Source organism: Erinaceus europaeus, chromosome 16 (genome assembly GCF_950295315.1).
Source record: "Erinaceus europaeus chromosome 16, mEriEur2.1, whole genome shotgun sequence".
Classification (NCBI taxonomy): Eukaryota; Metazoa; Chordata; class Mammalia; order Eulipotyphla; family Erinaceidae; genus Erinaceus; species Erinaceus europaeus.
This window is the reverse complement of record NC_080177.1, coordinates 57,245,820-57,257,881: the sequence shown is the minus strand read 5'-3', so window position 1 is coordinate 57,257,881 and position 12,062 is coordinate 57,245,820. Positions and strand designations below refer to the sequence as shown.

Below are 12,062 nucleotides of genomic sequence, written 5' to 3'. Positions count from 1 at the left end.
GTAGGACAGTTACAAGAGCAATTCTTTCCTCTTCTTCCAAGTGTTAGAAGTCAGGCAGAATCCTTGGATTATGCAGTTCAGTCTTCATTCTCAAATCCTAGGATGGTTTCAGATGGTGGAATTATCCTTTCTAGGAAGTTAAAAAGTTTCTGATAAACTAAACTGAATTAATTCTTTGCAATTTTGCTTAAAATAATAGGTTTCTGGGGGAAAGGCAGTAGCGCAGTGGGTTAAGCGCACATGGCTCGAAGCACAAGGACCAACATAAGGATCCCGATTCCAGCCCCCTGACCCCACCTGCAGGGGGGTCGCTTCACAAGCAGTGAAGCAAGTCTGCAGGTGTCTGTCTTTCTCTCCCCCTCTGTCTTCCCCTTCTCTCTCGATTTCTCTCTGCCTTATCCAACAACAATGACAACAGCTATAACAACAATAACAACAAAGGGCAACAAGGGCAACAAAAATGGGAAAAATGGCCTCCAGAAGCAGTCGATTCGTACTGCAGGCACTGAATAATAATAATAATATAATAAAATAACATATTTTTTAAAAATTAAAATGAAGTTGATAACAAAAAAAAGAAAAGGAAGTATACAAAGAAAAAGAAATTGGAGAGAGTCCGGCGGTAGCGCAGCGGGTTAAGCGCAGGTGGTGCAAAAGCGCAAGGAGCGGTGTAAGGATCTGGGTTTGAGCCCCGGCTCCCCACCTGCAGGGGAGTCCCTTCACAGCCGGTGAAGTAGGTCTCCAGGTGTCTCTCCTTTATCTCCTTCTCTCTGTCTTCTCCTCCTCTCTCCATTTCTCTCTGTCCTATCCAACAACAGTGACATCAATAATAACTACAACAATAAAACAACAAGGGCAATAAAAGGAAATAAATAAATAAATAAATATTTTTTAAAAATTTTTAAACTTAAAAGAAATTGGAGATGGTAAAGGCTGGGTAGAAAAATTAGTGTTAAATTTTAAAAACGAGAAAAAAGCAAGACTACAAGTAACAAGGAAAGACAGAGTAATGAAAACAATCACTTAGAAAAAAATAAAAGGGGGGGCCAGGTGGTGGCGCACCTGGTTGAGTGCACATGTTACAATGCACAAGGACCCAGGTTCAAGTCCCCAGTCCCCACCTGCAGTGGGAAAGCTTCACAAGTGGTGAAGCTGTGCTGCAGGTTTCTCTTTGTCTCTCTTCCTCTCTGTCCCCCCCCTTCCCTCTTGATTTCTGGCTGTCTCTATCCAATAAATGAATAAATAAAGATAATAATAATAATAAAACATTATAAAAAAAGAAAAGGAAAAAATAATGGGGGACTAGGTGAAGGCGCACCTGGTTGAGTGCACATATTACAATGTGCAAGGACTCGGGTTCGAGCCCCCAGTCCCCACCTGCAGGGGGAAAGCTTTGCAAGTGGTGAAGCAGTGCTGCGGGTGTCTCTCTGTCCCTCACACTCTCTATCATCCTCTTGATTTCTGGCTGTCTCTATCCAATAAGTAAAGATGATTTTAAAAAATCTAAGGGAGCTTTGCGCAGTGGCAGTATCGTAGCCAATGAGGTTTATCCGAGGCGCGATTATTGCTAATTGAAAAAAATCTAAGGGAGTTGGGCAGTAGTGCAACCGGTAAAGTGCATGTGGCACAAAGCAAGGACCAGCGTAAGGATCCCGGTTGGAGCCCCCAGCTCCCCACCTGCAGGGGAGTCGCTTCACAAGTAGTGAAGCAGGTCTGCAGGTGTCTATCTCTCTCTCCTGCTCTCTGTCTTGCCCTCCTCTCTCCAATTCTCTCTCTCCTATCAAACAACGATGATATCAATAACAACAATAACAACTACAACAATAAAAAACAAGGGCAACAAAAAGGAAATAAATATTTTTTAAAATTTTTTTTAAAGAATGGTAATAGGACACTCCCCCCTTTTTAGAGACTAGTGAAAAAAACAGAAAAGGATTTTTAAAAATAGCTTATTGTAGCTTTCGAGTTTGAAAGATTCCTTCCCACACTCAGTGAAAGACCTTAGAAGGGAAAACCAACCATAAAATGGCAGGAACTAAGTTTTTATTCTCAGCAAATATTTGCTCAAAAGTCTCATGGATAGGGATGGCAGATACTTAATTTAAAACTATAGTCTCCCAATTCTTTCCACCTCTTTCCTAATACAATATATCCTTAAAAAGCATTTCTCTCTGGCTCGGTGACTACTATGAATCCACTGTTCCTGGAGGCCATTTTTTCCCATTTTTATTGCCCTTGTTGTTGCTGTTATTGTAGTTATGTAACACTTATTTCTATCTCCCAACACCAGAACACAATAAGCTTATGAAAGAAAGTATTGTTTTTTTTCTCTCTACCTTCATAACACTAGGCCATGTTGAAAATATAACAGAAGGTGAATAAATGTTTTTGTTGAGTTAGAAAATGAATGTATAGGTAAACTAGACATCAAGGTTTCTAAATATTTTAGGATTAGAGTTCAATTGATTAAATTGAAGGAAATATTTAACCATAGAACTCACTGTTTGAGAGTCAGGCGGTAGCGCAGCGGGTTAAGTGCACGTGGCGCAAAGCGCAAAGACCGGCTACAATTCAAGCCCCTGGCTTCCCACCTACAGGGGCATCGCTTCACAGGCGGTGAAGCAGGTCTGTAGGTGTCTATCTTTCTCTCCCTCTCTCTGTCTTCCCCTCCTCTCTCCATTTCTCTCTGTCCTATCCAACAACGACGACAACAATAATAACTACAACAATAAAACAACTAGGGCAACAAAAGGGAATAAATAAATAAATATTAAATTAAGAAAGAAAAAAACTCACTGATTGGTTGGGTTTTTTTGTTTGTCTTTTTGCTTCTCTTTAGTCATTTGTTATAATAACTGATTAAAAGATCGATGCAGAAGAACAAAATAAGCAAACCTCACCTAAATGGCATATTTCCACTTGCTTGATCCATGTGGGAGCCTTCCACAAACAAGATTAAATACTGTTATCAGCTCTGAGGTGTTTACTACTGGACTGATCTGAAGCTAAATCTAAACATTCAAGATGCTGTTTACACGCCTGCATGCTCCCTGGGTTAAGCTGGACTCTTCCACCCTGTGGTTATTATCCTTGAATATCTTAACCCTTCTCTGTTGCCAACTAGAAGCAACCAGGTTCCCTGCAGAATACATTTCAAACCCTGCCCCTAACTTAGCTACCGTTCTCAGTTCTTTCTCCTCTGGGTATGATCTTCCCTTATACCCAGTGGTGATTTTTTTTTAAATATTTACTTTATTGATTACATATGAGAGTTAGTTTCACATAAGAAAAAAGAAGTCAGAGCACACTCTGGTACACGCAGTGCTGAGGGCTGAACCAGAGATATATGAGCCCAACATTCAACCAGCTAGTCTATTTCACCAGTCAGCTCAGTGTTGATTTTAATGTCTGATTTAGATATCAGAAAGTATCATAATGAACAAGACATGGCAATCTGATTGAATCCATTCTTCCCATTCCTTTTTTTAACATTTATTTATTTATTCCCTTTTGTTGCCCTTGTTGTTTTATTGTTGTAGTTATTATTGTTGTTGTCATCGTCGTTGGATAGGACAGAGAAATGGAGAGAGGAGGGGAAGACAGAGATGAGGAGAGAAAAAGACACCTGCAGACCTGCCTCACCACTTGTAAAGCGACTCCCCTGAAGGTGGGGAGCCGGGGCTCGAACCTGGATCCTTAAGCCCCGGGTCCTTGCGCTTTGTGCCACGTGCGCTTAACCCGCTGCCCAACTCCCCTTTCCATTCTTTTTACCCACCTGTTCTCTAGCAGTTATGAAATAGCATCTACAGGGAGATCACAACTGGCATATGGAGCTATGCCATTTCCCCCAGAGTAGAGGCAGTTAGTCAACAACACAGAGCGTAGTGAAATGCAGAACCAAGTAGAACAGAGAAAGCCAATATGATTTCAGTCTGTGCTGAAAAAGGTCTCAGAGAATAAGACTGATTTTCCCAGAGCAACTAGGGTGTGGCATCTAATGGGCTGTCTAGGGGAAGGGATCCCTTATGAATAAGTAACTTTTATATGATTGTTTTAACACTGCAGGATTTGAGGCAAAGAAAATATCTAAAATTTACAAAAATACAGTAGCACAGCGGTTAAGCGCAGGTGGTGCAAAGCACAAGGACCGGCATAAGAATCCCAGTTCAAGCCCCCAGCTCCCCACCTGCAGGGGAGTTGCTTCACAGGCAGTGAAGCAGGTCTGCAGGTGTCTGTCTTTCTCTCCCCCTCTCGGTCTTCCCTCCTCTCTCCATTTCTCACTGTCCTATCCAACAGGAACGACATCAATAACAACAACAATAACTACAACAATGTAACAACAAGGGCAACAAAAGGGACAATGAATAAAAAATATTAAAGAAAATTTACAAAAATATCTTTTAACTGCTTATTAGTTAAAATCATCTTTATTGTTATCCAGTGCATATTCATGTGAAACAGGCAAAAACACAATTGTGTATTATTTTTCTAGAATAAACAGTTGGGTAAGTTGGAAAAAGAAACTTTCTGGGAGTTATTAAATTCATCAATATAAAAATAGAGCCACCAAAAATATAAAGGCCACCTTATTCTTGACCCTATTAAAAATTCACCCATTTGCCTATCAAAAAATCTTAATCAATATTTTTAATTTTAAAAAATTATTTAAATTTCCAAATGTATAGTAATCTATGTTTGTACATAAGCATAATATTTCTAAAAGCTGAATACATATTTTTTAATTTCAGTTGAAATGTCTTGATAAAATTTGTCTCTTTTAATGTTCATAAATCATTAATCAAAGGGCAAGGAGACTGTTTAGTTGCCATGCACAACAATTTTATGCATGAGACTCTGAGGTCCCAGTTGCAATCACCAACACTAAAATAAATTGGAATTGATGCTTAGTACTGGAACACGAATAGACACACTGACCAGTGGAATAGAATTGAGTTCTCAGAAGTAAGCCCCCACACCTATGGACATCTAATCTTTGACAAAGGTGCCCAAACTATTAAATGGGGAAAGCAGAGTCTCTTCAACAAATGGTGTCAGAAAAAATGGTTTGAAACATGCAGAAGAAGGAAACTGAACCACTATATTTCACCGAACACAAAAGTAAATTCCAAGTGGATCAAAGACTTGGATGTTAGACCAGAAACTATCAGATACTTAGAGGAAAATATTGGCAGAACTCTTTTCTGCATAAATTTTAAAGACATCTTCAATTAAATAAATCCAATTACAAAGAAAACTAAGGGAAGTGTAAACCTATGGGACTACATCAAATTACAAAGTTTTTGCACAGCAAAAGAAACCACTACCCAGTGGTCCAGGAGGTGGCACAGTGGTAAAGCTTTGGACTCTCAAGCATGAGCTCATGGATTCAATCCCCCACAGCACATGTGCCAGACTAATGTCTGGTTCTTTCTCTCTCCTCTTAGCTTTTTCATAAATAAATAAAATCTTTAAAAGAAAGAAAGAAAGAAAGAAAGAAAGAAAGAAAGAAAGAAAGAAACCACTACCCAAACCAAGAAACCCCTCACATAATTGGAGTTGATCTTTATATACCATACATCAGACAAGAAACCAGGGTAATAACCAGGGTATATAAAGAGCTTACCAAACTCAACAACAAGAAAACAAATTGAGGAGGTCAGAGAAAAGATCTAGGGCACCAAAAGTGACTCCATTTTGGACACCCTCTGCCATGTTAGGTATGACCTCAGCCCCACCCTGAGTTACTGGAAAAACCACAAAAGTTCCACCCTGAACCCAGCCAATCAGAGACGAGCAGGAAAGTTCCCGAATATTGAGAAAGGAGAACAGCCACTGACCCGAAACCCACTGTTCCTTGTTCCGCATAAATATCCCCACCTATACCCACCCTGTGCTAACTATAAAAAGCTGAGATGAAAAATGTTCAGGGTTGTAAACCTTCCCCTGCATGGAGGCTCTTGGGACCCAAGCTTAAGCTTGCTAATAAAGGCTCTTGTACTTGCATGAGACTCTGGACTTCCTTGTGTGTGATCGGGGCCCGAACCTCTAAGCATAACACAAATAACCCCATCCAAAAATGGGGAGAGGACATGGACAGAATATTCACCACAGAAGAGATCCAAAAGGGGCTGGGGAGACAGCATAATGGTTATGCGAAAGCCTTTCAAGCCTGAGGCTCTGAGGTCCCAGGTTCAATCCTCAGCCCCACCATAAGTTAGAACTGAGAGGTGTTCCAGTATCTTTCTCTCTTTCCCTCTGTATTTACACTTTCTCATTAAAATAATAAACTAAATAAAATATATATAAAAAAACAAGAGATCTGCGACAACAATAATAACTACAACAATAAAACAACAAGGGCAACAAAAGGGGATAAATAAATATTAAAAAAAAATAAGAGATCCAAAAGGCCAAGAAACACATGAAAAAATGCTCCAACTCTTTGATTGTCAGAGAAATGCAAATAAAGACAACAATGAGATACCACTTCACTCCTGTGAGAATGTCATACATCAGAAAAGGTAACAGCAACAAATGCTGGAGAAGTTGTGGGGTCAAAGGAACCCTCCTACACTGCTGGTGGGAATGCAAATTGGTCCAACCTCTGTGGAGAGCAGTATGGAGAACTCTCAGAAGGCTAGAAATGGACCTACCCTATGACCCTGCAATTCCTCTCCTGGGGATATATCCTAAGGAACCCAACACACCCATCCAAAAAGATCTGTGTACACATATGTTCTTGGCAGCACAATTTGTAATAGCCAAAACCTGGAAGCAACCCAGGTGTCCAACAACAGATGAGTGGCTGACCAAGTTGTGGTCTATATACACAATGGAATACTACTCAGCTGTAAAAAATGGTGACTTCACCGTTTTCAGCCGATCTTGGATGGACTTGAAAAAATCATGTTGAGTGAAATCAGTCAGAAACAGAAGGATGAATATGGGATGATCTCACTCTCAGGCCGAAGTTGAAAAACAAGATTAGAAAAGAAAACACAAGTCGAACCTGAAATGGAATTGGAGTATTACACCAAAGTAAAAGACTCTGGGGTGGGTGGGTGGGTGGGGAGAGTACAGGTCCATGAAAAATGATGAATGAAATAGTGGGGGTTGTATTGTTAAATGGGAATCTGGGGAATGTTATGCATGTACAAACTATTGTATTTACTGTTGAATGTAAAGCATTAATTCCCCAATAAAGAAATAAATTATTTAAAAAAAAAAAGAAATAGAAGGATGAATATGGGATGATCTCACTATCAGGCAGAAGCTAAAGAAATAAGATCAGAAGAGCAAACACAAATAGAACCTGAACTGGAATTGGCATATTGCACCAAAGTAAAAGACTCTGGGGTGGGTGGGTGGGGAGAATACAGGTCCTTCAGAGGACTTAGTGGAGGTTGTATTGTTATATGGAAACTGAGAAATGTTATGCATGTACAAACTATTGTACTTACTGTTGAATGTAAAACATGAATTCCCCAATAAAAAAATTTTTTAAAAGATAAAATGAGAACGTTTTTAATCAGGATAATGTAAAATGAGTAGTAACAAGATCATTAAAAAGTGTAGGGAGTCGGGCAGTAGCGCACCAGGTTAAGCACACATGGCACAAAGCACAAGGACTGGAGTAAGGATACCAGTTTGAGCCCCCGGCTCCCCACCTTCAGGGGAGTCGCTTTACAGGCGGTGAGGCAGGACTGCAGGTGTCTATCTTTCTATCCCTCTCTCTTTCTTCCCCTCCTTTCTCCATTTCTCTCTGTCCTATCCAACAATGACGACATCAATAGCAACAACAATAATAACTACAACAACAATGAAAACAACAAGGGCAACAAAAGGGAAAATAAATAAATATTTTAAAATTTTAAAATAAAAGAAAGTGTAATGAAGGGAGATAGTGTAATCTACTGATGGGTAATCTCTAGTGCTGAAATATATAATAAAAGCATTAATGACTCAGAAGAAGTGAGGGAATCATGTTAAGCAAAATAAGCCAGAAAAGAAGAAGATGAATACCAGGTGATCTCACTCATAGGTGAAACTTAAGAAACAAGGGCAGAAAGAAAGGGAAAGCACAAAAAAAGTAAAGCAGACTAGGCTAGTGATATTGTTATCATCCATATTTCAAATGTCACTGGCATTTCTTGACCATCTGATTATGAGCTTAACTTACTTTCATTAGTTCAGAATTTGATATTAATAATATGCATGAAGTCATACAGTGATTAAATGACTCTTTAAAAGCCACTGATAATGGTCTGAGGGCTGGTAGAGGGGATAAATCATTGTATAGTCAAGCATGAAGTCTTGAGTTTGATCCTAGTGTCACACGTGCAAAACTGATGCTGTGATTTTCTCTTTCTCTCCTCACCTAATAAATAAATAAGGCTTTTTAATGACATCAACAAACTACTTGCATTTTAAAAAGAAAAGAAAGTTCTCTTACTTTTTTTCTACTGAAGAGTATTAAGTAGAATGGAACTCAGAAAAGGACCCTTACCAGAAATCAATCTACCTCACATGCTAATTTTAGAAGTCCAGACCCTGGAACTATAAGAAATAAATTCCCATTATTTATAAGCCACCTAGCCGATGGTTCTTTGTTACAACAGCTTTGCAAGCCATGGGGTTTATCATAGAACGCTGCAAAAATTGGTTGATTCCTTAAGTGACTACGAGACTTTTTAATAGCATGTGACTGCCACCTAGTGTAAATGTTGTGAATGATTAGCCCACAACATTTTTTACCTAATAAAATGTTGAAATTAAACAACGTCCATGGGCTGGGCAGTGGCTCACTCACAGGGTTAAGCCCTTAGCTGTCAGATTCAGGCAAAAAATGGTAAAGTCATGGGCCCCTTGGAATATACCTAAAATATACTTCCTAGATTGTACCAAAATGAAGACACCAAATCTCATCTGCTATATTCTTACCTTTAGGTTCCTGATTATTAAACAGTTTGTTCTGCTTTGTATATTAACATTTTTCAGCCACCAAGATGCAGATGCTATCATGACGCCAACCTGACTTCCCTGGACAGACAATATCACCAATGTGACCTAGAACCCCACCTCTCCAGAGCCCTGCCCCACTAGAGAAAGATAAAAATAGGCTGGGAGTATGGATTGACCTGCCAGTGCCCGTGTCCATCAGAGAAACACTTACAGAAGCCAGACTTTCCACCTTCTGCACCCATAATGATCCTAGGTCCATACCCCCAGAGGGATAAAGACTAGGGATGTTCTGGTGGTAGGAATTGTGTGGAATTACAACCGTCTTATCCTATGGTCTTGTCTATCATTATAAAATCAATTTTAGGGAGTCGGGCAGTAGCACAGCAGGTTAAGCGCACATGACACAAGGACCGGAGTAAGGATCCCGGTTCGAGCCCCCGGCTCCCCACCTGAAGAGGGAGTCACTTCACAAGCAGTGAAGCAGGTCTGAAGGTGTCTATCTTTCTCTCCCCCTCTCTGTCTTCCCCTCCTTTCTCCATTGTTCTTTGTCCTATCCAACAATGACGACATCAATAACAACAACAGTAATAACTACAACAATTAAAAAAAAACAAGGGCAATAAAAGGGAATAAATATATGAATATAATCAATTTTAAAAATAAAATAAATTTTATAATGATCTCCTTCATTATGTAAACAGCAGAGAGCCTTTTTTCTTTTGTTTGTTTATTATTAGATAGAGACAGGTGGGGATCAAGGACTTGAACCCAGGTCCTTGAACACTGTAATGTGTGTGCTTAACCAGGTACACCATCACCTAGTCCCCAAGAGCCATGTTTCTCTGTATGGATTTACCAAACAATGAAAAAAGATTATAATACATCTGAAGCAGACTATCCATGTGCAAGCAATGTGAACCACCAGATGTCTTCCCAAGTAGAAGCCTACATCCATTTAAAAAAAAAAAAAAAAAAAGCAGGTGCCTGGAGGAACACAGAAGAACAAATGCTGCCTGTGGGCAGAAAAAGAGAGTCTTGCTTTCTTTCTCTGTCCAAACCCACCCATCATATGTAACAAAAACTTCCCACCTGGTGTTACCTAATATATACCCAACCACACGGGAAGGAATGAGTGTCCCTCATCTTCCTATCATAACAGCCCTGCCTTTTTTTAAAAAAAAAAAAAAAGGGGGGGAGGGGAGGATAAAGAACTATAAGTTAGGGACCAGGTGGTGGTGCAATTGGTTAAGTGCACATATTACAGTGTGCAAAGACCCAGGTTCAAGCCCCTGGTCCCCACCTGCAGGGGGAAAGCTTTGCAAGTGGTGAAGCAGTGCTGCAGGTGTTTGTCTCCTTCCTTGGTATCTCTCCCTTCCCTCTACATTTCTGGTTATCTCTATCAAATAAATACAGTTCTTTTAAAAAGAATTATAAGTTACTGAGAATAAGTTAATATAAAAATTAATAGCAGCTTGGCATCATGGTAGCATCTGCAACTTGGTGTTAAGTGAGCTAAGTCAGAAAGATAAAGATGAGTATGAGATGATTCCACTCATCAACAGAAGTTGAGTAAGAAGATCTGAAAGGGAAACTAAAAGCAGGACCTGACCAAATTGTAAGTAGCGCACCAAAGTAAAAACCCTGTGGTGAGGGGTAGACATGCAGCTTCCTGGGACAGAGGGGGGTGGGAGTGGGTGGGAGGGATGGGTCGCAGTCTTTTGGTGTGGGAATGGTGTTTATGTACACTCCTAGTAAAATGTAGTCATATAAATCACTAGTTAATTAATACGAGAGGGGGAAAATTAATTGTATGTCTTGAAGTTTTTCAAAATACAAACTGAATCTTTTCAATATATAGGCTGTGTAATTGATATGCAGACTCTCTCAAAAGCCTAGACCAAGTAGATCAGAAGCATCCAATAGCACAGCTATATACAAGATACTGGGTACTATACAGCAAACCCTAACAAAAGGACTTTTCAAAGTTAACCCAATTACCAAATAATGTGATGATAACATTAACTATCGATTGTCTTTTTGAACCCTAAGACAGCAGGAACCTCACATCTCCACTATAGAGCCCCTACTTCCCCCAGTCCTGGAACCATTGGATAGGGCCCACTTTCCCGTAGGCCTCTCCCAATCCATATCAAATAATATTGCATCCGCTGATCACAACCTAACCAACACAACGATTGCCACCTCAACATGCTTCACTTCAGACTGTGTCCAGAGACTTCACGTGTGGAATGACAACCCTTCAGCTTCATTACTCAGGTGAGACCTTTCCTTTCATAGTAAACTCTAATTTCATCTCAGGTGGTTCACTTTCTAACAAAGTCCCAAAACCTAGATATACACCAGTTTCTGTGAGAGAGAGCATATGTTCACACGTGTCCGTAAACTACTGCAAAATATATGCCTGGAAGCAGAAGTGCACTAGAGTTTGCAGTGAGTACCCCCCTAACATTTCCTCTCCACTATTCCAAGCTCTGGGTCCATGATTGCTCAACAATTTGTTTGGCTTTGTATGTTAACTCTCTTTTCAGTCACCAGGTTCCAGATGTCATCAGGATGCCGGCCAGGCTTCCCTGGACTGAAGACCCCACCAATGTGTCCTGGAGCTCCGCTTCCCCAGAGACCCACCCTACAAGGGAAAGAGAGAGGCAGACTGGGAGTATGGACCGACCAGTCAACGCCCATGTTCAGCAGGGAAGCAATTACAGAAGCCAGACCTTCTACCTTCTTCAACCCACAATGACCCTGGGTCCACGCTCCCAGAGGGCTAGAGAATGGGAAAGCTATCAGGGGAGGGGGTGGGATATGGAGATTGGGTGGTGGGAATTGTATGGAATTGTACCCCTCCTACCCTATGGTTTTGGTAATTAATCCTTTCTTAAATAAAAAATAAAAATAATAAAAGGGGGGAGGATAAAGAACTATAAGTTAGGGACCAGGTGGTGGTGCAGTTGGTTAAGTGCACATATTACAGTGTGCAAAAAACCCAGGTTCAAGCCCCTGGTCCCCACCTGCAGGGGGAAAGCTTTGCAAGTGGTGAAGCAGTGCTGCAGGTGTTTGTCTCCTTCCTTGGTATCTCTCCC

The 12,062-nt window shown here is 40.4% G+C and overlaps 1 pseudogene; it reads left to right on the top strand.

The window, feature by feature from the left end:
• Positions 1-1,510: 1,510 nt before the first annotated feature.
• On the top strand, positions 1,511-1,587 carry LOC132533558 (U4 spliceosomal RNA; annotated as a pseudogene).
• The last annotated feature ends 10,475 nt before the right edge of the window (positions 1,588-12,062 follow it).